At 40.0% G+C, this 24,272-nt stretch overlaps 1 long non-coding RNA gene across 3 annotated transcripts in view; it reads left to right on the top strand.

Annotated features, from left to right (window-relative positions):
- Positions 1 to 2,882: 2,882 nt before the first annotated feature.
- LOC311514932 overlaps positions 2,883 to 24,272 on the top strand; it is a 198,704-nt gene continuing 177,314 nt past the window's right edge. For 2 of the 3 annotated variants that reach the window (XR_014709984.1, XR_014709985.1), the window contains exon 1: positions 2,884 to 2,967. This is a non-coding gene — a long non-coding RNA (uncharacterized lncRNA). Of the gene's footprint in view, positions 2,968 to 24,272 lie in introns of all 3 variants that reach the window. The other variant, XR_014709983.1, reaches the window with a different exon arrangement.

The following is a 24,272-nucleotide window of genomic DNA, read 5'->3' as shown; positions in this document are numbered from 1 at the left end:
GCCCATGCAATTTAGAGCAGCACTGAGGCTATTCTAAGTTGCACTGAGACTGAACCAGCTCCAAGATGATTCCAGAATATGGGGCTACTTTTGCCAACATAAACTATTCCTGCACTGAGCAGAGATCAGGAAGGGATGGAGAATCTGGCAACATGGAAGTGCCATTTTTAAATGGTTCCTTTTCAGAGTAGAACCACATTGCATTAGATTTGCAGCATCAGCAGATTCGCATGAATCTCCGTTCATATTGCATTGACCAAAAAAACTTCTCAGTTGAATTGGGTAACTTTGTTCAAGCCTGATTTGTTTATTATGCATTCTAACTAGGTTAATAGATTTAAGGCTGAAGGGAATATTTTGACCATTTGGTATCACCTCCTGCATTACATAGGCCATAGAATTCCACCCAGTCATTCCTAAATTGAGCCAGTAACTTGTTGTTGAGCTAGAGCATGTCTTTTAGAGAGAGAACCAATCTTGATTTAAGGACTCCCAGTGACAGAGAATCCACCACTTCCCCTGATGATCTGTTCCAATGATTAATTACCATCACTGTTAACATTTTGCTCCTGATTTCCAGTCCCTCAGTTCTAATCCAGCACATTTTCAATGTATCCTTCTTATCAAATCTTTCTTTTTACAGGGTTCTACAGAAATCTTATCAGCATCCAGAGGATCCAGTCTATATGAAGCAAGTATATGTTCATCTGATTTAGGAGGCAGAAGAAAAAGGAAACTTGCCCTTCTCAAGGTAATGATGTATCTATAATCTAGTGAGGCACTCTGGTACTGAAGTGCTGAATACTATAGAAATGTCTGTAAACAATCAAGGCTCAATCACATCTTTACCCCTGCTTTCTGGTGAGTCCATACATGCCAAAAGGAACACTAGGAGCATCCACATTTATATGAGGTGCAGAACCTGGTCCTTCTCTGAGAAACCAGTATGAATAGTGGAGACAGGCCCATGGACACACCTTTTCCCTGCCCCATTTGGCATGCTGTGCACCCCAGGGATGTAGAGGGGGAGCAGCCTCTCTGTTCCACAGAGTATAAACACTGTAGTTGTACTGTCTTGTCTGCAGAACTCAATTTGATAAGTTTTTTTCATGAATTTCTATGGAGATTGAATAGGTGATGAAGGAGTTTGTATTCTCTCCATTAAGGTAGCGCCTGAATTATAAAACGCCGCTACTAATAAAAGGAAAAAGTCATAAAGGAAATCCAAACTTGTGCTCATATGTAGGCAAACGGGGCACTACCAACAAACCACTTATTGACATGAATTCGCTGCTTGTGGAAGTGGAGCATTGGAAGCTGTAGACTTCTGCCTGTGAACCAAAACAGCACATGTGGCATATGGCTTTCTCTTCACTTCTTCATGTCCAAATATGCCTCTGTCACAACCTGGAGTGACAGACCGCTCTGCGGGTGAGAGGCTAGTTGAGTTTCCATGTTCCTTCCCTCCTTGGCCTCCCTGCTGAGACTGCCAAGCCAAGTATACCAATTAGTGCAGCATTAACAAGCCTCTTTCTGTATTCTATTGGGCCCAAGAATTAACAATTTAATTGTGAATTTCCTTGGTGGGGTGTATGTGTGTTAAATTGGAGTGGGGGGGCGGGGAGGGCAGTGGGCAATGAAAAATACTCTCAGGTTTTTTGGTAGAGCTGTAACAAATCACTCAAAATTAAAGATGGGCCTGATCCAAAATCCTGATCCATTTTTTCTGAACGTTGACATTAATCTAGGTCTGAATTGTGCAGCTCGTGCTCGTCTCTGTTTCCTGTGTTCCCGCAAATATAATTTATTTTGTCTGATGTTGAAAAACAAGTTAAAATCCTATTGGTTACTGTACACTGGCCTGATCTTAGAGCTATTGAAGTCAATAGGAGTCTTTCCATTGACTTTGGTGAGCTTTGGAACAGACCCTAACTGGGGTTATATGGTAAAAAAATTAAGTGATTGGTTGCATGTACAAATGTGTACCATTCACGGCCATATTTATGCATACAGGGTGACATTCACCTATGAAAAGAGGGCAAGCACAAGGCCTGTGAGACATTTAAGTCCAATTTAGGGGTCTTAAATGGGACTTCAGTGGAGCATAGGCCTTGTACTAGAACTCTGTATGGGGCTAATTTACCCACGGGTACCACAGTTGCATGTGCAAGCAATTCTTACACGTTTAAAAAGGTGGCTTTGCAGTATTGTGAAGCAGTCTGCCAAAAGGCCATTACTCCAAATAGAAAGAACCCATTTTTTTTTAACATGGGGACACTTAAGGAACCTGGACAACTGCTTGTTTTATTTCTTTGTCTTGTAATAGATATGCAGAACTGGATGAGCCAGGCCATTAGGAATATTTGCTAGTCATTGTTTAATACTCTCAGCCTATGCTAAGTCGTGGCTTTTTTTATTTTGTAAATAGGTGCAGCAAGAATCTGTAAGCATCTGCAATAAAATGAAATCAAAGAGAGGCATAGTTTCTAATGCTACTTTTTCAAGAGTTGTATCATATCACAGTCGTCCTGCCTTCTTGCTCATTGTTTGTAATCCTGTTGCATTAGTCAGTTTCTTCTAATAAATCAAATACAAGTTGTGACATGTTGTTAATTCGATCACTAATAACGTGCTCAAATTGCAAATCTATGTCAGCAGGTTGGTGTTGATTAAGTTTTAGTCACCACTAACATATTGTTTTAAATGACTGATAAATTTTATTTGCTTCAGTGATAGACAGCCTGGTCTATTTTTTCTCCCCCTGTAAGCTTAGGAAAATTACACAAATGGCCCTGAGGTGGTCCTCTATAGGTCTTTCACTTTCTGTGTTTGCTGCAAAGAGAGCTGGTAACCACTAGAGGGGAGGAGACTGCCGGCTTTACTGAATGCTTCACCGTAGAGCTTGAAGGTGCAGGAGCTGTCACAAGACTGGTTGTCCAACGAAATGGTTTAAAATATATTATGAAGGTTAGTGTAAAAAAATTTCTTAATGCAATTCAAATATTTATTTCTCAGCATAGAGACTCTCTTAGGATTATTAATACCACAGGTGAGAGTCTCTGAAGAGAAACCCTACAGTGGCAAACATTAGAAAGATTATCTTTGAAGGAAATGTATTAAACCTTTAAAAAACAAATGTTTTATTGTCTATGAAAAGAGAGTATCAACTGAAAGTATGTGGTGAAGGAATAGCCAACATTGTGGTTCAGATATGAAATTAGATGTTTTGATGCTAGTCAACTATTCTCCCCACCTCCCCCCACCTACAGAGAGAAGAGAAAAGTACTGATGCTGAGGAAATAACTTGAGTGATTGAAAACTTAAACATCTTTCTTAGGAAGTTTCTAAATCTTGTAGGCTGTGACATAGATAACTTAATTTAAACCAGAATAGCAACAACACTCTTCTTACAGTCTGTAGATATAGATGTATGTATATATTATCTATTTCTGTGGAGATAGATAAATAGATAGTATGACCTTTTTATATGATTTTAAAGAGCAAAATTCTTGGTATTGTTAAAGAGCTATAATGTAGAACTGTATCTTGTTACATTTACTCTCCTGAGTGTAATTGCACTAAGATCATTCAGTTTCCATTTGGAAAGCCAGTGGCAATTACTGGAATACAATGTATCATGCATTTGCTCACTGGATATAAAACGTATATACTAATTCGCAATAAAATGTAACAGCTGTCAGTGCATTTTCTGCTCTGTTACTTCAATAAATTGGAACTCTGACTAGAAAATGGGAATATTGCATTTTTACACACTCCGTAATGTGTTTGCTTTTTGCAAATACAATTTATTTTTTTTATGACAAAAATTGTGGTTTGTTATTATTGCTAGTGGATAAATATTCTTATATTGGAATGAATTACACATGGTATCTGTAAAGAAGTAGTAATATTTTTTTCTTTTTACTGTAGCCTGTCTCCAGTAAACAAAATGCACTTAACCTACTTCTGTCACATACTGGATATATATATATATATATATATATATATATATATATTACATTGTAATGGCTGTGGAAACAAAAGTTTATTTTACCATACCTATGCAGGTGTTTGGATAACTAGTTAACATTTACTGTAGGAAACCGTTATTTCCCTGTTCGACTTTTTTATATGTATACATACATATAGACACCAACAGTTCTGTGAGACAGTTAGCCTGGTTCTTCACATTATGAACTAGTGGGTCTGAGTTTTATTTAAAATAAAATGCCTGCACATTTGTGTAATTTTGTTACTTGAGGTCAGACTTTTCACAGATAATTAGCCTTTTACACACTGTGAAATCAACCTGCATTGGTTATTTGGCTAGACTCTTTGCTTCTGTTCTTTATTTCCCAGAAGGTTAACGTGCTGAAAATCTAGCTGCAAGCTCATAGTACTGTCTCTTTGTGTTGCTAATTATCCCGATGCATAATTATTAATATCAGGAGCAGGAAGAGGAAACAAGCACACCAAATAGTCGTGAACGCTCGTGTTCTGGCAGGAAGCTAGTCCTGCATTAATAAAATGTGCCTGTGCCAATATCACAGTAGATAGGAGCGTTCCTTGTTAAGGATCATTTATTAACTGAGATCATCTTTTAGTTCGCCTTGGGGTAATGACTAATGTCAATGGCAAATTTCACAGTTGTCTAGAGAAATGAATTAAATTTGTAATAAAAAGCCCTTCGGCTTGTTGTACATGTTCATTTATTGGAGTAGTTGAACTAGGAGAACTGTAAGGCAACCAAGAACATCGGCTTAATTTTCCTTACATATAAGAGTGACCTTTAGCTCCATATTGAAAAAGTTACCTATGATAGACTGGTAAATTAAATGAGAAGTTCCTCTAATGCAAAATAAACTAAGTGACTAAGCGAAGATAAATGGCCCTTGAGCCTATGCATTATTTGACAGAAACAAATTCTTTTTTTTTTATACACCAACTCTATTTAAGCCTTCTCAAGGTAGTTTGGTGTACAAACATTCAGATAAAACAACAAAAAAGTTTGATATTAAAAAATAATTAGATGTGCAATAAAGGTTACCATGGATGATTGTAAATTCAGTGTTGTGTGGTGATATTTTGGATATTAAAAATGCAGTTTTCATCATGTAGCACTTCTAAATATACTCGGTACATTCTTTTATTTGGTATAAACTGGAAACAACCTATATTAAATAAATAACACAACTTTCTATAAATTCGGGGGGAGCAAACAGAAGCAATTATTAAAATATTTAATCATTTAGCAGAAATATGAAATTAATACACAAATACCAAAATACGAAGGAAGATGACATGCAATCACATACAAATGAAACAAAACTTATAACAAACTCCCATCAATTTTTAATCAGAGTCAAAGGACAAGTTTCTGATTTTGTGGCATATAACAGACTCAGTCAAGGTAATAAACTGTGTCCAGGTAGCAAGATAATATGGATTTTTTAAAAAAGAGAGGTGTAAGTTTCTCTGTCGTAAAGATGTTCCATACTTTAATAAACACAAAAAGAACATGTGGATTATTCCAGTGGGCAGCAATAGAAAATCTGCCAGCCATCAAAAGAAAACAGAGGAAAAAATAAATCTGTATTGCTACCAACACTTAGCAAGGCTATGAATATAGTCGTATGGGAAGCCTTAAAATCATACTAGCATGCATTTTGACCATTTTCTAAAATGTTTAAGTCTACAGTACCACTACATATGTTTGAAAGAACCTTGGACATAACTGAAGCCCTAATGTTTTTCACGATCAGTTCTGTGTGTTCTGTATAATCTCTGCATTGTCATATGTGCAGTTGTTGATGTTGGGTAATCAAACTTCCATATCAGGTGTATGAATCTATTTCTCCCAAATGTAATGTGAATATCAGTGGAGTATTTTAATATCCACTCCCAGATATCTGTGTGGAGGATCCTGATCTTTTAAAAGTATTCTATAGATTTAAGATAATCTCCCTGTATTAGGAACATATTAAATATTATCTCTTCAAAGTTTGATAAGAATCTGATCATTGAAGTATTACTGTCCTGTAAAAATATGAATGTGTATGGTATGTCAATGGAATTAAAGTAAGGCCTTAAGTGATCAAAGGAATACAGATTCCCGTTCTTATCAAGAAACTGGGCATGTCTAGTAAAACCATGAAGAGCCCACTTGCAGTATGAAGTCAGACAAGTTCTGAAGGGGATGGGGGGGAATGGATTTTTTCAAGAGGGAGATGGGAATGGAAGGTTATAAGGAATTTTGGCAACTCTTGCCTGTATAATTGTTGTTTGATGAGCAAATGGATTAATTATTTTAGAGCCGATAAAGTTAGAGTATGAAAGAAAAGTGATCTTTTCAAGTGGGATATCCAGGATTTGCGATTGTTCCACAGAGCATCTTTGTTGCTGGGGCCATTGCTGCACCAGTCAGCTAATGAACCAAATGTGCTGCCAAATAGTAAAGGGTAGATTTGGAAGTGCCAGGGCACCAATGGCTTTATTTATTTATTTTCTGATAATGCAGATCAACCTAAACTTTGTATCTGTCATATATCAACATTTTAATATGTCATCCTGAAGTTTTTTAAAGAATTTAAGAGGGGTGGAAACCAGAAGGTAATGAATGCAGGAGAGAAAAGTCATCTTGGTAGTGTTTATCTGAGAAAACATCATTAGGCTTAGGTTCTTCCATCACTTTAGCAGGTCCAGAGAATCTTTGGCTGCATGGATTTTAAAACAGCTAATCGAAGTGGAGCCCAGGACAAAGAGAAACTGTCTGTAAGGATTTCTAAATGGTGTTGAGTAAGGCAGATCCTCGGCTGTATGGTAACTAATTCTGAATCCAGAAAATTCTCTAAAAATACTATACTGATTCAGTAAATTGTAGAAAGAGGTTTGTGCAGCCTCATGGATTACAATTATATTTCCCCACTAGTAAGAATGGAATAGCCATAGGCTTTGCTTTCAAAAAGACTCATGCAGAATGCTGTCATTAAAAGTTGTGAATTTTGTAAATAAATCTTTTGTTTTTAAAATAAATATTCTAACTCTCTCAGCATGCAGGTGGGAATGTGTATAATATGTGTTTTATATTTGCAATTTTCAGCATGTTGACTTAAGCTTTCCAAGAGGGGAAAATACATCTAAGCAAGGCTACATCATAACCTCAAGATCGCAAATGAAAAATCTAGTATATGCAGATCTAAAAGACAGTTACTATATATGTGTGTTTGCAAACTGAAATGCAATATTTTTCTGCAGAGGTAAGCTTTGCAGTTATGTATTTAAGGGGAAAAAAATCTAATTCCTGCCCCCCAAACATTTTTCAGTAATTATTTGACTAAGATCATGTAAAATATTTTTTTAAAAAACCCAACAGAACACTGATAAATTGCACATTAATTCATCCTTTGCACAAATAAATGTCTGACATTGTGGTGAGTAAATTTCTCTTAAAATTCAAGCTCCATAATCCACATTTTCAAAAATTCTGAGCATCTTGCAGCTCCTATTCAATGGGAGTTTTGGGTGCTCAGGAGCACCCATGAAATATTGGCCACTTTTAGGCAAGATGCCTAAATATGGAAGTAAGCAGCCAAATTTGAAAAAGTTGGCCTGCCTTTTCTGTTGTAGCCATGTTGGTTCCAGGATATTAGATAGACAAGGTGGGTATGAAAATATCTCTTACTGGACTGACTACTTTTGTTCAGAGACACAAGTTTTCATTCTTACACAGAGCTCTTCTCCAGTGTGGGAAACATACTTAGAATGTCACAGCAAAATACAAGGTGAAACAGATTGCTTAGCATAAGTTATGATATTGTCGTTCTCTGGACGGATGACCTAAACTCCATCATAGGTTTCAACCACAACTTCAATATACACCGCACATCCATTAAACTCTCTCTTGAATACTCCCACTATAGGATCAGCTTCAAAAATGGAACCCTCCAGACAACTATATACAAAATACTTCCGGATCACCACACCTACCTTTGCAGATCCAGTAAATACCCCAAACACACCAAGAAATCTGTTATCTATAGTAAGGCTCTCAAATACAACAGAATTTGTTCCAAGGAAAAAGTCTGGGATATAGATCTTAACAGACTTAAAACTGCCTTCACCAAACAACGACACTCCACCAGAGAAGTAGATTGGATCATGGAATGGACCACTGAAATATCCTGAGAGGATTACAGAAATAAAACCCCCTCTGACTGCACACCTCTAGTTGTCAACTACCACTCCATGCTGGAACCTATATGGGGTATTGTCAAACAATTACAACCCATACCTCTGGGGACCCCATCATGAAAAAAATCTTTCCTGAATCCCCCTGTGATGGAGTGTGCATACCACACACTAAGTAAGAAGGGACAGAGGAAGTCCTGCCCCCCAGACCGTGCTGGGTATGCTCCAACTGCTGCTTCAGTATAAAAGGGAGCAGCCCAGCTCAGTGATGGAGGCTCAGTGATGGAAGCTCCAGCCCAGGAGCCACTGCAGCCCCTGACCATCAGAGCCAGAGGTCCCAAGAACAAGACAGGAGCCCAGTTGCCTACAACCCATCCAGCTGGAGTCAGAGTTCCAGGGAGCTACCTGTGCCAAGGAGACTGGAAAGCCCAATGACATATGGATTGCTGCTTTAGGAGACAGGCTAGAAAGTGACCTAGGGAGAAGGGCTACCCGTAACCCCCAGGAAAGGTGCTGCTGCAGGATCCCCACTGACTCAGTGGCAAACACACTTGCCACTGGCAGGGCCTTGGGCTGGGACTCAGTGGAATATGGAGAGCCCGGGCTCCCCTACTCTGGCAATCAACCCCCTGCCCCACTGCCGGGTAGTGGCCCCAACTCTGGCTATTAGGCCTCATAGCCCTGAACCCGAGCACAGCCTTATTGACTCCGGCCATCAGGCCACACAGCACTGACCCTAAGGGCAGCCTACTGATTCCTGCCATTAGGCTGCACAGTCCTCAACCCAAGGACAGTTATATTGACTCTGGCCATTAGGCAGTCCTGCCTTGAGTCCAAGGACAGTCTGGTGGACTTTGACCACAGAGCCATCACCCCCCAATCCTCTCCAAAGGGGGACGAGGTGTGCATACCCTGCAACACCCATCTTTTGGATTTTAAATAATCCCCCAACCTCTCCAAGCTCATCAGCAGAAGCAAGCTCCCAACAGACCAGGACACATCAACTCAAAGCTGTACCAGATCCTGCCAGAACAACAGACGTATATCCACTGCTACAATGATCAGCACCCCCCACAACACACCTGTCAACCTCCATGGATCCCACACATGCATATCACGACATGCGGTGTACCTCATCCAATGCACTAAATGCCCCAATAACAGCTAGGTGGGTGAAACCAGACAAGCGCTACACTCTTGAATGAACTCACACAGAAAAATGATAAAAGACAAAAACACCCTGTCACCTGTGGATGAATACTTTTCACAAAACAATCTCTCTATATGTTACCTCTCAGTCCTCATCCTCAAAGAAAACCTGCACAATACCTTCAAAAGATGATCCTGGGATCTTAAATTCATAACTTCACTATATACTAAAAATCATGGACTGAATAGAGACACTGGATTTATGGCTTATTACAATAATCTATAACCCACTTAACAGCCACTCAGCCCAGGTTTTTTCCCTCTTCCCACCCTATGTCTGAAGAGGTGTTAACGGGCCATTTCACCTTGAATTTTCCCTTGAAACATGTGTTAGCTACTTATGCTAAACAATCTGTTCCACCTTGTATTTAGTTGTGACACTCTGACTATATTTCCCAAACCTGAAGAAGAGCTCTGAATAAGATCAAAAGCTTGTCTTTCTCAACAACAGAAGTTGGTCCTAGAAAAGATCACCCAAATTTGTGTTTTATTACAATTATACTAGAGTTAACATTTGAGAAGAACTCTTTGGTCTGAATTCAACTCATTTAATCTAAATCAGACTCTCTTCTCTGTTAAATAGTTTTCTGTATTTTAAATATATTTCTTCACAACCCTAGACTTACAATAAGTGACGCATCAAGAAAGGAATGCAGAAATGGGTGGGGCTGTCCAAAAATTATTCATTCGTTCCCCTGCCTTCCTCCTCCTCTCCTCCCCGCTTCCGCCCCCCCAGCTGTCATGTAGACTTTATGCTTATTCACAGAGGGAGTTTAGAAATGTTTTCAGAAAATGCAGATGTGCAGAGCATTCCTAATAAGGATGGGGAAAGAGTCTGTGCTCCCCTTTTAACCGCTCTCTCACCTCAGCCTTTTCAGCATGTAACCTTATTCTCTGTGGGATTACTTGGATGAAAACCAATTAGAGAACTACTCACACAATATAAATGCATACAGATTAGCACAGATTGAACAGTACCAATGCCAACTAATCATACACTATATAAAGTCCTAAACAATATAGATATTAAGGAATGATGGGAAAATGGACTCATTGTTATCAGAAAACTGAGAAGAAAATGCAACCAGTACAAAACTATTTATTTAAATAATAAATAAAGTATGGGTTTGTTTCCTTGTTTCCCTTTGTGGCAATCTGCCCACCCTCAAACCAAGCATATATTCTTTATCGCTTAATTTACCACAATGAAAAGTCAGCCTATGTTTGTACGTAAGCACTTCTCATACCTTCTTGGTAACATTGCTTTTTTCTCCTTTAACTGCCTGTCCCTCTAATAGCCTCAAATGCAGCACTGATTCTCCAGCTGGCAGAAGAGTGAGAGACTAGTCTCCTCAGAGGTTGATGCCAATCCACTCCACAGATGCCTGGAAGGAAGCAGTTGGGGACTCCGAACACAATTAGGTTATTTTAATGCCCAGCCCCAGGGACTCAGAGACCTGAAGATGCTCTCAAGCTTTGGTCTGCTGGGTGGAGCTTGCAAGGATGACTGAGAGCCCTGGGACAGGCCATTAGTTCAATTTCAGATGCTGGCTTTTAATTACTTAAATTCTAGGATGTAAATATGGTATTTCTTTTCTCATATTATTTCCCATGGAAGGATAGGGAGTGATGAGAAAGTGCAGGTCTGTGGCAATGTAAATGGTGTGTTCTGTTCAGACTTCACTCTAACTTGGTTCTTTCTTCTCAGGACGATGCTGCATACTCTGTTACATACTAATTCCAAAATGTTTTCAGGATGAAAAAGACTTACACTGGAATAACCTTATAATAATCTTTCCTACCTCCTTTGCTAGTTCTTTGTAATGCCATCAATCATGGTGAAATCTTTTGGAATTTTTAAATTAATATCACATTTTGATCATCCTAGTGTGATTTTCAGCCTTGTTTGTGCATAGTTAGAGCTGTGTGAGATATCTATTTACTTTCATATTCAGAAGGTCTTTACCCTTGACAATCATTTTGTTTTACCCAGTCTGCAGTTGAAATGATCTTGAAATAATCTAGTAGACTTTTAAGTAGGCTGCCTCATCCCCTCTTCTGGATGTTTATTCAACTGATTCCTTAACAGCAGAACTAAATTGTTCACTTAATATTATAAAAAATGGGAGATGGAGGAAAACTTTATTTAGTTTTAATGCTCAGATACTTTATTTAGCTTTAATGCTCAGATACTTCTCTCAGATGTGAGAGAAGAAAACACACCACGCACTCCCCCACAAAGTCCTACACAGATTGGCAAAAAGCAACCTGAGCCAGCTAAAGGAAATGGAATAGTTCACAGGAGGGGTTTGGCCCTCTCTAGAACAGCTGTATGTTTTAGACCATTAGTGATTATGTATTTAATTTTATTCTGAAATGGTTTATTATAGCATTTTTTAAATGCTAATTACAGTAGTAACTCCTTCAACGACATGGTGTCTGTCTCTCACTTCAAAGAAGACTGTTGAGAAAAGAGAATTGTGCCATCATGGTTATTACACAATTTTCACTGGATTCATATTCTGTTTTAGTAGGGGTGTGATGCATCTCAAATACTTTCATTAAGCTTTCATAGCTTAATTTTCTGACTATGAATTGGGGCCAAATCCTAGAGAGCTTACTCAGGGCTCGATCAGTCCCACCCTTTATGCATGGGGATCATGCCGTTGTCACATGGAAAGCAGGAGTCTCACTGCCCATTCTCAAGCTATAGTGGAGCCCCTGTTATGATGGGAAGTCCCCTTTTTTAAGTGGAATGAGCCACTGATTGGGAAAATCCAGGCAGCCTGGCACCTTGGAGTTGAACTGTCATGGAACTGGGGAGAGCAGCAGGGGGCCTTACATCTAGTTTGGAGGCACAAAGCCCTGCCCCTTCAGTGGATCCCTGAGTTCTATAGGTTTTGAAGACTGGATTGCTTGTTTCTGTCGTAGAGGAGGTGGGAACTAAATCCTGCCCCTTCCCAAACAAAAATATTTATAGGGAAACTATGAGGGAAAACTCAATGAGTTTTCCTGTCACTAAGGCTCCTCCTGTGGATAATTGTAAGGATGGGTGCAACTGGGACCTCAGATTTTACTCAATTTACTCAGTTCCCCTGAATTATGTGGCAATTTTACATGGCTAGGGACAGAATAAAAACAGAGTGAAGGCTTAAGGTTTTGATCCCTGAACAATAAACAAATGTTCACCCTTAATATATATTTAATTTGGATTTTCTAGGATGAGTGATCCATTTTCCTCCCTTTACTCCTCCTCAGCCTCAAATGCTCTTTCTTGCCATTACCCATGGTCTGGTTGGGGATGGTTGGATTACCTTGTTCCAGAACCAACAAGGGGTAGGCTTGAGCCAGCTGCCTCTATTCTACCCGAGACTTGCCTCTCCTCACCCAGTGAAGCAAAGGGAGTACCAGACTCTGATTCTCTTCACTTCACTTTCCAAAAGAAAACTGATTTAGAGATGGTTATACATCTAGATGGTCAACATCTAAATAGACTGAGGGAGCATCATTCCCAAAATAGCAGGTATCAAGCTGTCCTGAGGATGCTTTGCCATGGGACCTGTCACACACAGTCAAATTAAACACAAGTTGTTGAGAGCTAAAGTTAAAGGCCATGTTACTCTCCTACCACCTAGACCAATATGATGTAGATGATGACTCATGCTGTCTCCATTTTAATTCTATATATCACAGTATGCCAAGAATTATACAAGGAATTGGAAAATCACAGGCCCATAGAGATTAAAGTTGGGAAAGACCTATTAGGTCATCTACTCCTCCCCTCTGCCAGGGAACATTGTTACTGACAATATAGTCTTAATTGCTTTGTCCAGTCCAATTTTTTATGCTCTCTGGAAACACTGTCTCAGGAAACAAAATCTTGTAAATGGAAAAAAAAAAAGTACTTAGGGAAAAAAGAGTCTACTTACATATGGTAGGATACAGGACTTGGAAGGTTGACTATTTTTTCAGTCACACTAACCACTCGTGAGGGCTAGAAAGGAAAGTTTGAGACAATTTATGGAAGGTACCCATAGTTTTTGGCGATAGTAGAGCATGTGCTATAAATGATAGTGCAGTTCTGATTTTTAATAACATTTTTGTTATTTTATGTAAAAAAAAGTTGCTGAAACAAAAATAAAGGATGGAGAATTGTATTTCAGTAGATAAAGGACAGACTTGGCTGCCAGTGATAATAGAAGTGCACCGTATTTTTGTTTCATTTCTAGGAAGCAAGACAGCAACATGTTTGCTACTAATTCTCTTAAAAAGCCCCACTGCCTTCTGAATCGGGTACTGGAAAACAGATGACCAACTAGACATTATAAGTGGAATCCCGACCCCATTAATTAATGAGAGTTTTGCCATCAACATCAATGGGGCCAAGATTTCACACCATAGATCAAAAATCTGTGCTATATGTTTAGTAACAAGTTAGCAGCGTTTCAGTCATATGCTGCGGGCTAGATTCACAAAGAAACTTAGGTGCTTAGAAAATCACTGGGATTTAAAGAATCTGAGTTCAGCACTTAGGCTCCCTATCAAGGACCACTCTAGCTATAGGCAAACTAGGCGGCAGCCTAGGGCAGCAAATTTGTCCTGGCTGCTCCTCCATGAAGGTGGGGCAGCTAGGCCAAATTTGAATGGTGGTGTAACACTGTGCACCAGGTCACAATGCCAGTCACTCAAATTTGATTCATCAACACTGAGGGGTATCTGGTGCCATAGGCCTATGAAGAGGGGAGTAGGATGCTTAAGTATTGCCTAGGGAGTCAAATTGTTTTGAGCACCCTCTGCTCCCTATACACATAGGCACTTCAGAAACGGATTCACAAAACGCAGCTCGCTAGGTGGCTCCTTGCCTAAGATAGACAATGGGAGATGCCAAACTGAGGCGTTTGTGCTAAGCCCTACTCCCTCTCAGAGAGAGGTGCCTAAATCCAGCCTGCAGGGAGGTGCCGCCCTCTGCTCGGAATTATCAGCCATTTTTGCAAGAAGCCAGCGGTAAGGGAGCAGTACCTCCCTTATAACTTTTTAGTTTGGGTACTCACCTGGGATGTGGGAGACCCTTGTCCAAGTGCCCCCTGCACTTGCGGTTGAGAAGGGATTTGAATAGGACTCTGCCACCCCTTGGTGAGTGCTATGGCCCACAGGCCTACATCTCTCCTGTTGAAGTGTTCCACTGCGGCTAAATAATTTGCAAACAAAATATAGAACTGGGGGACTGGATTTCCCACCTCCCAGGTAAGTGGTCTAATCACTAGGCTTCAGTCATTCTTGTATGTGTGTGTGTCTCTTTTCTCCTTCCCCATGTTGAAGTTGATCCACTGTGGATAAATAATGAAAGAATCACTGGGCCAGAGAGAAAGTGTGAGGATGACTCTGTAGCCTGGACATTAGAGTACTCACTTAGGAGGTGGGAGACCCAAGAGCCAGTCCCCCTTCTCCAATGACTTTTTTTATTTAGTTATCTACAGTGGAACAGCTTCAATAGATGATATTGAGGGAGTCTCAGACAATATCCCATAGGCCAGGGGGCTGGGCTATTTACCTGAAGGATGGCAGATCCCTGTTCAAATTTTTTCTCTCCTTCAGGCAAAGGGGGGACTTGAACTGGAGGTCTCCCACATCCCAGCTGAGTACCCAATCACTGAGCTAAAAGTTATAAGAGAGGTCCTCCTGTCCCTCTCCCCTGCTGTTTGCTGTAATCACAGATATCAAGACCCGATCTGGTAAGTGTGGTCTGAACATACTTTCTGGATTGGGCCCCACAAGCGACTTAAGCAGAGGACCTATCTTCTCCTCATTTGCGCACTGCTCTGTGGCTCAGGTGTTCAGATGCCTGGTGTGGGGCTGCAGGGCACCTGCTCAAAGGCAGAAAAATAGGCACCTAAGGAACTTTTGCTGCAAAATTTAATGTGCTGAGAGAGTGAAGGCACCTATGGGGCTCAGGGCAGCTGAGCTGGAGCTTTCTGAACAACTAAGTCCTTTTCTGAATCTAGCCCTGGTCATGCACCTGTGCCACAATATTTGGAAATGCAGGGCAGGTGTCTCTATGACAGAAATGGAAGGGAAGAAGAACTTAGACGCATCCATTTTCTGAATCATCTCCTGACTTGGTCTCATTTCTAATAGACCAGTGCTATCCCTAGCAATTTATTAATTAACCCATATTTTGGAAACCCAATTTCCAGCATCACACAGAGCAACAACCAGAAAAACTGTATTTTTCATACTTCCTTATAATACTCCATTAGTGTTTTTAATTGTATTAGTAATGACTCTGGTACATATTAAAGTGTTTGGATAATTTCTAAATGCTACCATCAAAGGAAATAGTCAGGGATTACCTGATTTTTGGTGGAAGGAAGTTCTAAAGTTAACTTCCTCTTGCCACCAAGAAAGCTATGTCCCCTGACTTTGCAAGCTTCCCCTTAAGGGATATCATTAATTTGAAATATTATCAGAACATTATAATGAGGAAGAAAAATAAATTTGGAAGACACAAAATTCTGAGTCAAGATGTTTATCAGTATCCTTAACTCTAACCATGAGTACTCGATCCTTCTCCCACTTATTCCAGTATAAAATGTATAACTCCATGGAAAACTAAAGGTGATAGGATGCTCTACCCACATATCCATCTAAAGAGTACTGGTACAAGGAAACCTATATAAAACTTTCTTAAGAGACCGTCCCAAAGCATCTTGAACTATATACAGATTATTTAGAAGATCACCTTTGTTAGATGGCCACCTCTATTAAGCAACCATTTATTTCCCTGATCCCTTGAGTAGTCACTTCAGATAATTTTCAATCTATATTTCCATTGACTGGAAATAAAAAAGTAATACAATCTACAATCTGTCTCAGATGGACAAATTTGTATCCATCAAATTTGGACATCAATTTATGTAGACCAGACAAGATAAAATTGTATATTGGAGAGGAAAAGTAGTCATGTAGTCAAAGCACAAGACTGGGAGTCAGGAGTTCTGGGTTATATTTCTGGCTTTGCCACAGATTTACAGCGTGGCCTTGGACAAGTTACTAAATTTATCAGTGCCTCATTTTCTCCATCTGTAAAATGGGAATCATGCTAACTACAAAGGAGTGTTTTAAGGCTTAATTCATTATTTGAAAGACCAATGAGATCCTTACGTGGACAGTGCTTTAGAAGTCAAAAGTGTTGTTAATCTTTTTATTTGATTATATCAGCACATTTTGTAGAAGGTTGTATCTTAGAACCAAAATGGGGAGGATGGATTAGGTAGACTAAAGATTTTGTGTATGTATGAAATGGGGAAGTGTAGGGTGCAGTATATTGGATTCTTGGCTCAATGTGCCAAGAATGGGGGGTGGTAGTATTTGTGTAGTATACAAAAATATGAGGTTTGTATGTTTCACTGTTAACCATCAGAGGGAATGGAATATTGTCTGCAGCTACTAATAAAATTGCGGGAAGTGGTAGGTATAGTATGTGAGGTAAAGGGCTTTGTAGTCTCAGTTGAACTCTACAATGGTTGGGAAAAGAGGAGAGGATGGTTCTAGCAAATAGAATATAGGCATGGAGATAAGTCCAGAGTTATATATGCCTATGGACTATAACAGCAATAGGCAGGACTTCTCTTAAATGACTCTACCATTTCCTACATAAGAGACCCAAGATGTTAACAGTGGGAGTTTGCTCATCTGCTTAGGGAGCCTTTTCATGTGTAGTGCTTCAGATTCCAGTTACATCCCTCTTCCTGTTCAACATGTGTGGGCACAGGTGCTGAAACTAGGGGTGCTGGAGGTGCTGCAGCACCCCCTGGCTTGAAGTGGTTTCCGTCATATACAGGGTTTACAGTTTGGTTCAATGGCTCCCGGATCCGCACTATACAAATTATTCCTGCACCCCTGTGTGTGAGAGTCAATGTGAGCTGTTGTGGCTACAATATAAGGATGAAACCTGGCTCTTCATTTCTATGTAACCAAAACTGGGCTGTATGGTCACTGCTAGAGTTGAAGGGAGTGCATAGAGACCATGCTCGGGAGTGGAAGGGGACATTAAGGTCTGATGCAGCAAGCAATCAGACGGCCTAACACAAATCTCCACTGTAGTTGCCCAGCAAGGGCCCCTGCAGTCCTCCCCAGGCAGACCCAAGCTGCAGTCTTACTTTCACCACCCTGTTTTCAAGATAGGGTTGGCCGGTATGGATTATAAAAGTTTAAATAATATTCAGAGGTAATGTTCCAAAATGTTCTATTTCCTAGTTTACTAATGTGAATTATCTCTGATTTTTATGTGGCTACAAAGTTGGCCTAATTTCCCATAATTCAAATACATACATAATGCATAAATAATCATCTTTCGGAAGATAAGCATGATTGGGAAATTTCAGGAAAATTGGTTACGTTTTGGTAAAGTGCCTAAAAGTGGCTTCTAAGGAAGTACTAGTGACCACTTTATTTATGGTGAGATGACTTGGTTTTTCCATAATACTAAATTTGCTCTTCATGCACTTGTATATTCCATCAGGAACAATGAACTTTTCTAAGTGGATCCAACTGTGGGCATTACATGGAGAATGTATACCTGAGCAGCTAGTATATAATCCACTACTGTAACTGTCAAGGCATATTAGTAACCATGAGCATAGTTTTAATTTTCATTTCAGTACAACATCACAAGCTTCACTGGTAGCAAAGAAATTATGTCTCGTTAACGCAAGGTGAAGAAGAAGCGGGGAGATAATGTGATATAAGCAATATAATAAATTACTGTTTTAAAAAAGAAATATCATATGTGGTTTTTGCTTAAGTGACCAATTTCGGCACAATGGGCAGACAGTTTATTTCTGTTTCAATTCTAACAAGAGAAGTCATGTTTCTCTAACAGAAAATAAACAAGGAATGCACCTGTATCATAAATTATATGTGAAATACAATCTGAAAACCATCACAGAAGCACCTATGTTTCCCTGGTCATGGTATATATTTCTGACCACTCTAGAAAATGGCATTACTCTTTATTTGTTGTTGTCACTAAACTCCACCTATAGCATACGATCCTTTGCCTGCAGACCAGAGCACTTACAGCAATAAATACCCAGTGTGGGTCAGCTAGGGGAACGCCAATAGTTCAGTTGGTGGCATCTTCTCACCGCTGTAATGATTCCCTGGCTTTGAGGAGACGGACTGATATGACAGATGCTGGAATCATTGATCCTACAGAGGGATGAAGGAGTGAATAAGTGATCTGGAATGGTGTCTCACCTATGGAACCAGTGCAAACACTGATAACATCAGTGTCAGGAGATGGAGGGTATCCTGTGGGATGAGAGAGGATCTGAATAGCTGTGACCTTGGAAAATACATCTGTGCTCTTGATTTAGCCAAGCCTTTCCTTTTGCTGAGTTTGGGGCCTCCCAGGGTGCATTGAGAGGGGGCCAGAGGGCTCTTGTCCTTGTTTTTCATTAGACCCAGATAGAAGAGATACAGAACTGCATGGGGCACTGCAATGGTCCTTTTGCTAGCCAAGCATCCAGGTATGGAATCACCAAGATCTTGTTTTCTCTGAGGGCAGTTGCTACCGTTGCAAAAGCCTCTGTAAATACCTTTGTTGTAGAAGCAAGTCCAAAAATGAGGCAGTGGTATTAGCAATGGCCCTGTCTGAGGGCACAGTGAAAATATCTGGTGGGATTCTGTTGGTCCTGAATCTTATCAGTTCTCCCAGATGACCAGCAGTGCCCACTTGTTGACCCCAGCTCAGCTGGCAGCGTGTTCATACAAAGATCCCCCTTGAGACATGCTGTGATTGAATCAGAAAAGAGTCAATCACTGGGAAATCCCATGCCACAGAGTTCCACAGCATATGCTGTACAGGTAATTTGAATCCTAGTATAAAAAATCAGGGTGTAGGCAGCCTGGCCTAGCGGTCACAGCTGGGCTGAGATCTGCTCACCAGGGACATGAATCACCAGGCCACAGTAGGAGAAATCACAAGGATAGGTCCTGAAACAAGAGTCAGGGTCAGAGTCAGGCCAGGGTCAGAGACTGGAGATCAGAGGCAGTACCAGGTTAGAATAGAGAGGCAGGAATCGGGGTCAGCGTCAAGCTGGAATCAGAGACCAGAGATCAGGAGATAAGGCAAAGTCTGGGAATGCAGTGGCCAAAGTCTGTGCAGTTGCCGAGGTAACTTCCTGGGGCAACTCTGCAGGCTAGGCTCTGCAGACTCGGGTTCTAGTTGCTGGGTCCACAAAGTAGCCCAAAGCTACCTAAAGAATGATCTGGAAGGTAGACTGAGTACTATTTGGGCCAGTATGCCTGTGCAGCTCTGAGGGAAGAGCACAAAATAGTTGCTTAAAGGAAAGTCTAATTCAAATGTTATCACCATGCACCGATGAATGTAATCTTGTATCTGGACATGTGGTGCTACAGGCATGCCAGGAGACCTGAACAGTGGCTAGCCCACCACATTTCTTTCTTTCTTTTTTAGTTTATGCTTATATTTTGTTTATTTCTTCCCACCGAATTCCTGAATGTAGCAAAGTAAAATGAAGTTTCCAGCTGAAATGTCCTTATCAGTGCAGATGCTGCTTTGGAAGATGTATATTGTTGTTCTGGTAGAATAATCTCTGGAAGTGTGTGTGTGTGTGTAGCATTTTTGTTTCACTATAGTATAATACTACCAGACACAGCATTCTTGTGGTATTTAAGGGAAATGGTGGAGATTAATACCCAGGAAATTCCTGCTTAAAGAATGGAATTTACTATTTTGGTTTTTATTATTAAACTAGTTTTTCTTTATATAAATATTTGGAAAGGAGGGTCCATTTTGAATGAAATGCTGTTTACCTGCACAGAAAATGTTATGGTAATCTTGTTTTCAGTTAGTTCAGCTCTGCTAAAACTTCTCTTGGTTAGGGTTTGGATTTCATTAAGAATCAGAATTTATATTTCTCTCTAAGTTTAACTCACACAGAGCCAATAAATGGTAATTTTGTTTCCGTCCTGACATGATACAAAATAACCTCTTCATATTAAGATGACTCTGCTTTTTTGTAAAAATGTGTTATTCAGGTCAAAATCAATACATATCCAAATCCTTTGTGGCAAGAAAAGATGGATAAAATGCTTTGAGACAAAATTTTAAAAACAAACACTGTAATTAGCTTTTATTTAGTCTTTTTTTTAAAAAGACAATGATTTTCATTTCATATGGAAATGTAGATATCTTCAGAGTAATTTTATGTTCTTTTTAGTTTAAAGCAACTTTTCCCTTTAATTACTGAAATATGCAGTTCTTTCTCTTTAACATGTAATACCAAATCAACATACTGTCTCTTTTTTTCCACCCTGAGAACAGTCAGCAGAAATTCTGTTCCAAAGTGCCCTGAAAAAGGGGGAATTGATCTCAAGTTAGACTTTTATGCCACCTTCCCCTTGTCACTTTCAGCTGTAATTTGTTAAGATATCAGCTGTACATTATTAAACAGTTTATAAGTATAAATAATTCACCAGTCAACAAATAAAGTGACAGCCCATTAATCAGTTTCTGTACATGTTCATAGGTGTCATGCTGTAGTCTGTGTTAGGGCATGAATCCTGCTGAGGTCCACAGGCTTGCAGGCTGTGTTTCTTCTTTTTACCTCCATGTATCTCACTTATTGTTTATGACTTGTTTTGACAAAGTCAGAGAAATTACTCAGCCCTCCAGAATGTGTACTTGAGTGTGTACAAGTTAGAACAGCCTTGTCTTGCAGGCCAAAAGGCTCCTAGTTTTTCTCTCTGGCACAACTGAGGATTGAGCCCAGACATTCTAAAACTCAGTTCAGTTTATTATAATGTTGAATGCATCCTATTGTCACACAAATTAAGGGTTGTTAAGCACTGGAATAAATTGCCTTGAGAGGTTGTGGAATCTCCATCATTGGAGATTTTTAAGAGCAGGTTAGACAAACACTTGTCAGGGATGGTCTAGATAATATTTAGTCCTGCCTTGAGTGCAGGAGACTGGACTAGATGACCTCTTGAGATCCCTTCCAGTCCTATGATTCTATGACTCCAAGTTAGACATGGAAGAGACCTGTGAGGTCACCCTTTCCATGCCACATTACAGACAATCACAGTCCTCCGGCCAACAGTGTCAATTCTGATGCTAGTTTAGGCTTCCTCTAAACTAGAGAAATTCTGTATTAACTTCCATGCAGTCCACCTCTATAATAACAATGTGGAGTATGGTGGCACCTGAAAGACTAACAGATTTATTTGGGCATAAACTTTGGTGGGTAAGCTTATGCCCAAATAAATCTGTTAAGTCTTTAAGGTGCCACTGGACTCCTAGTTCTTTTTGTGGATACAAACTAACACGGCTACCCCTCTGATACTTATCACCCTACAATAGATGATCATGGACCATATTCAATCTCTACTAAAACTAAAAGTACAATCTCTTATGCCACATCAGAAACATTTAGTCACAAAATAATTGTTAAGGCATAATTGGTAGTTGCAAAGCATTATATATTGGAAGTTCAAAATTTTAAGGTTTGACAATGACAGATATGGCAGGGGTTCTGGCTTCAGGGACTCTGCTTAATCTACTAGAGCAGTGGTTCTCAAACATTTTTTTTCATGGACCACTTGAAAATTGCTGAGGGTCTTGGCGGACCACTTAATGATCTTTCCAAATGTTGTTTGAACTGTTAGCTAACTATTATAAAACACTTTGGATAAAAGTGCTATATAAAAAAAAAACTTAATAATAATTAATGTTTTTTTTGTTCTACAACACACAACTCATATTTTAATATCAGTAGTCTTACCTTTCTGATGCAATGGATGTGCCCTCTCTCCCCCACCACGGCAGCCCCCGAACTGGGACTGGGAAGGAGTGGGGTCTCTCCCCCACCACAGCAGTGCCTGAGCTAGGGCTGAGAAGGAGGTGGGTCTGTCCCCCGCCACAGCAGCCACAGAGCTGAGGCTGGGAAGGAGGGCATATCTCGCTGGCAACCGCAGCCCTGGAGCTGGGGAAAGTCGCCTCTTTCTCTGACTGCCTCAGCCCTACATGTCCCAAATTCCCCCCACCCCCTCTTCTCACCCCACTGCCCCCTCCCACCTACCCCCTATTCCCCCCAAGGCCATCACCTCACCTTACATGTGTGTCTTCTCCAGGGTCCAGGCACCTAATTAGTGGAACCCCACCTGCGCGGCTCCACTAATTAGGGGGGTGGCCCTTCATTCTCTCGTGTGCAACCACCCAGGCACGCACTTTAGAGGGAACTATCCAGGACCACCTGAATGGAGCTCGCGGACATAATCACAGTTTGAGAACCTCTGTACTAGAGTGTATTGCCTTTAGGAGACAAACATCCATGCCTCACCTTTCCCTTCAGGATACAAATGTTTATTTTGCAGAAGTGGCATTTCAATCTCTTCATACGTGCACTGCGAATAATTTTCAATCTCCTGAAATTTTGAAAAAAATTCCTATCTGTGTGTGCAAATATACATTAGATTTTGTCACTTTATTTTTTCAGATTCATACTAGTTTCATGCTTAAAAGCTTTTATCCTAATATCTTATTAAGACTGTATACCAATAACCAGAGAGCATTACAGGTGACATTGTTTGTTAGCATGGCACAAGGTGCTCAGTAAAGTTGTTATTATTTGCAAACCTCTGCTGAAATGTGTTATAAGAACTGTTGTGTGGATTTGCACATTTTTAAGCCATGATATCGCATAGATACATACAAATTCGTCATTCTCAACCCTGAAAATCTAATGGAGATGTTGAGAGTCTGGGTGTGAAATAAGAAATTTTGACCAGAAAGAAAGGACAGGTGGCTGTTAGTGACTTTCCACTCTTATCCATCGCTGAATGCAAGGGAGATTTGGCTGCTGAGGAGGAGAATTTATTATTTATTATTATTAATTATTTTGTCAGAAGGGGAAATCTCAAGGAGGCAACTGAATGGAAAAGAGAGATTCTAAGGTAATGTATAACATATATAGTAAAATATTGTTTACATTTGTCAGGCTCTCAGATCATCAGATGCAGAACAAGACAATGTTATGCATGCCACTGGTAAATGTTATATATGAATGCTATTTGTTTAATACAATAGGCTAAGGACAGAGAGAACACACTCATCAGAATGTCACAAGATGAGACAGCTCACATTCGTATGTGAACTTTGGACTATATGATGATATACAACCGCTGGGGTTAGAGTGCCAAGAGATTTCAGATTACATTGGCTACATGGTCTTTGAAGACAGCAAAAAGTGCACTTCACATGAATCCATACTCAGTAATATACTTCATGTAGGTGCAGTTGAACCTACAGGAAACTGATGTGATTCATAAAGGTGACCATGAGAAATGGCAAGTAACTAGCTCAGGAAATCCTCTGCCAAATGGACTGTGATTCATCATGCAATGTGGTGAACGGTACAGATTATTGCAAAATAAAACAAGATGGAAATCTGTTTTGGCAGTGCCATGGAATCACATTAAAGCTATTCTTCCTCAAAACCCTTAGGCTGACCTGGATATCTGAAAATAAGGAGTATGTGGCCTAAATTTTCAAGTAGCAGAAGTGGTACAGAAATCATGCTTCTTAGCTGAGACATAGGTCTATTTACAGTGATCATGGAAGAAGCTAATACAGCTCAGAGTGTGTCAATAAAAATCAACAATCTAAGGTAGGGCCTCTGATTATTATAAGATCACAGGGACTTAGTTCTTGGACATGAGTGCCTTCCAAGTGTGCCAGGTTAAGGCAATATAACATCAGCCATATAAAGTACTGGTACCAGCACCCTTAAAAGAGCTCACAGTAAAAACTGAAAATCTCATGGAACAAGATTCATAGGTTCATGGGGCTA

The sequence above is a fragment of the Lepidochelys olivacea genome (genome assembly GCF_965140295.1).
Source record: "Lepidochelys olivacea isolate rLepOli2 genome assembly, chromosome: 1".
Classification (NCBI taxonomy): domain Eukaryota; kingdom Metazoa; phylum Chordata; order Testudines; family Cheloniidae; genus Lepidochelys; species Lepidochelys olivacea.
The sequence above is the reverse complement of the archived record's forward strand: the minus strand, read 5'-3'. Positions and strand labels throughout refer to the sequence as shown.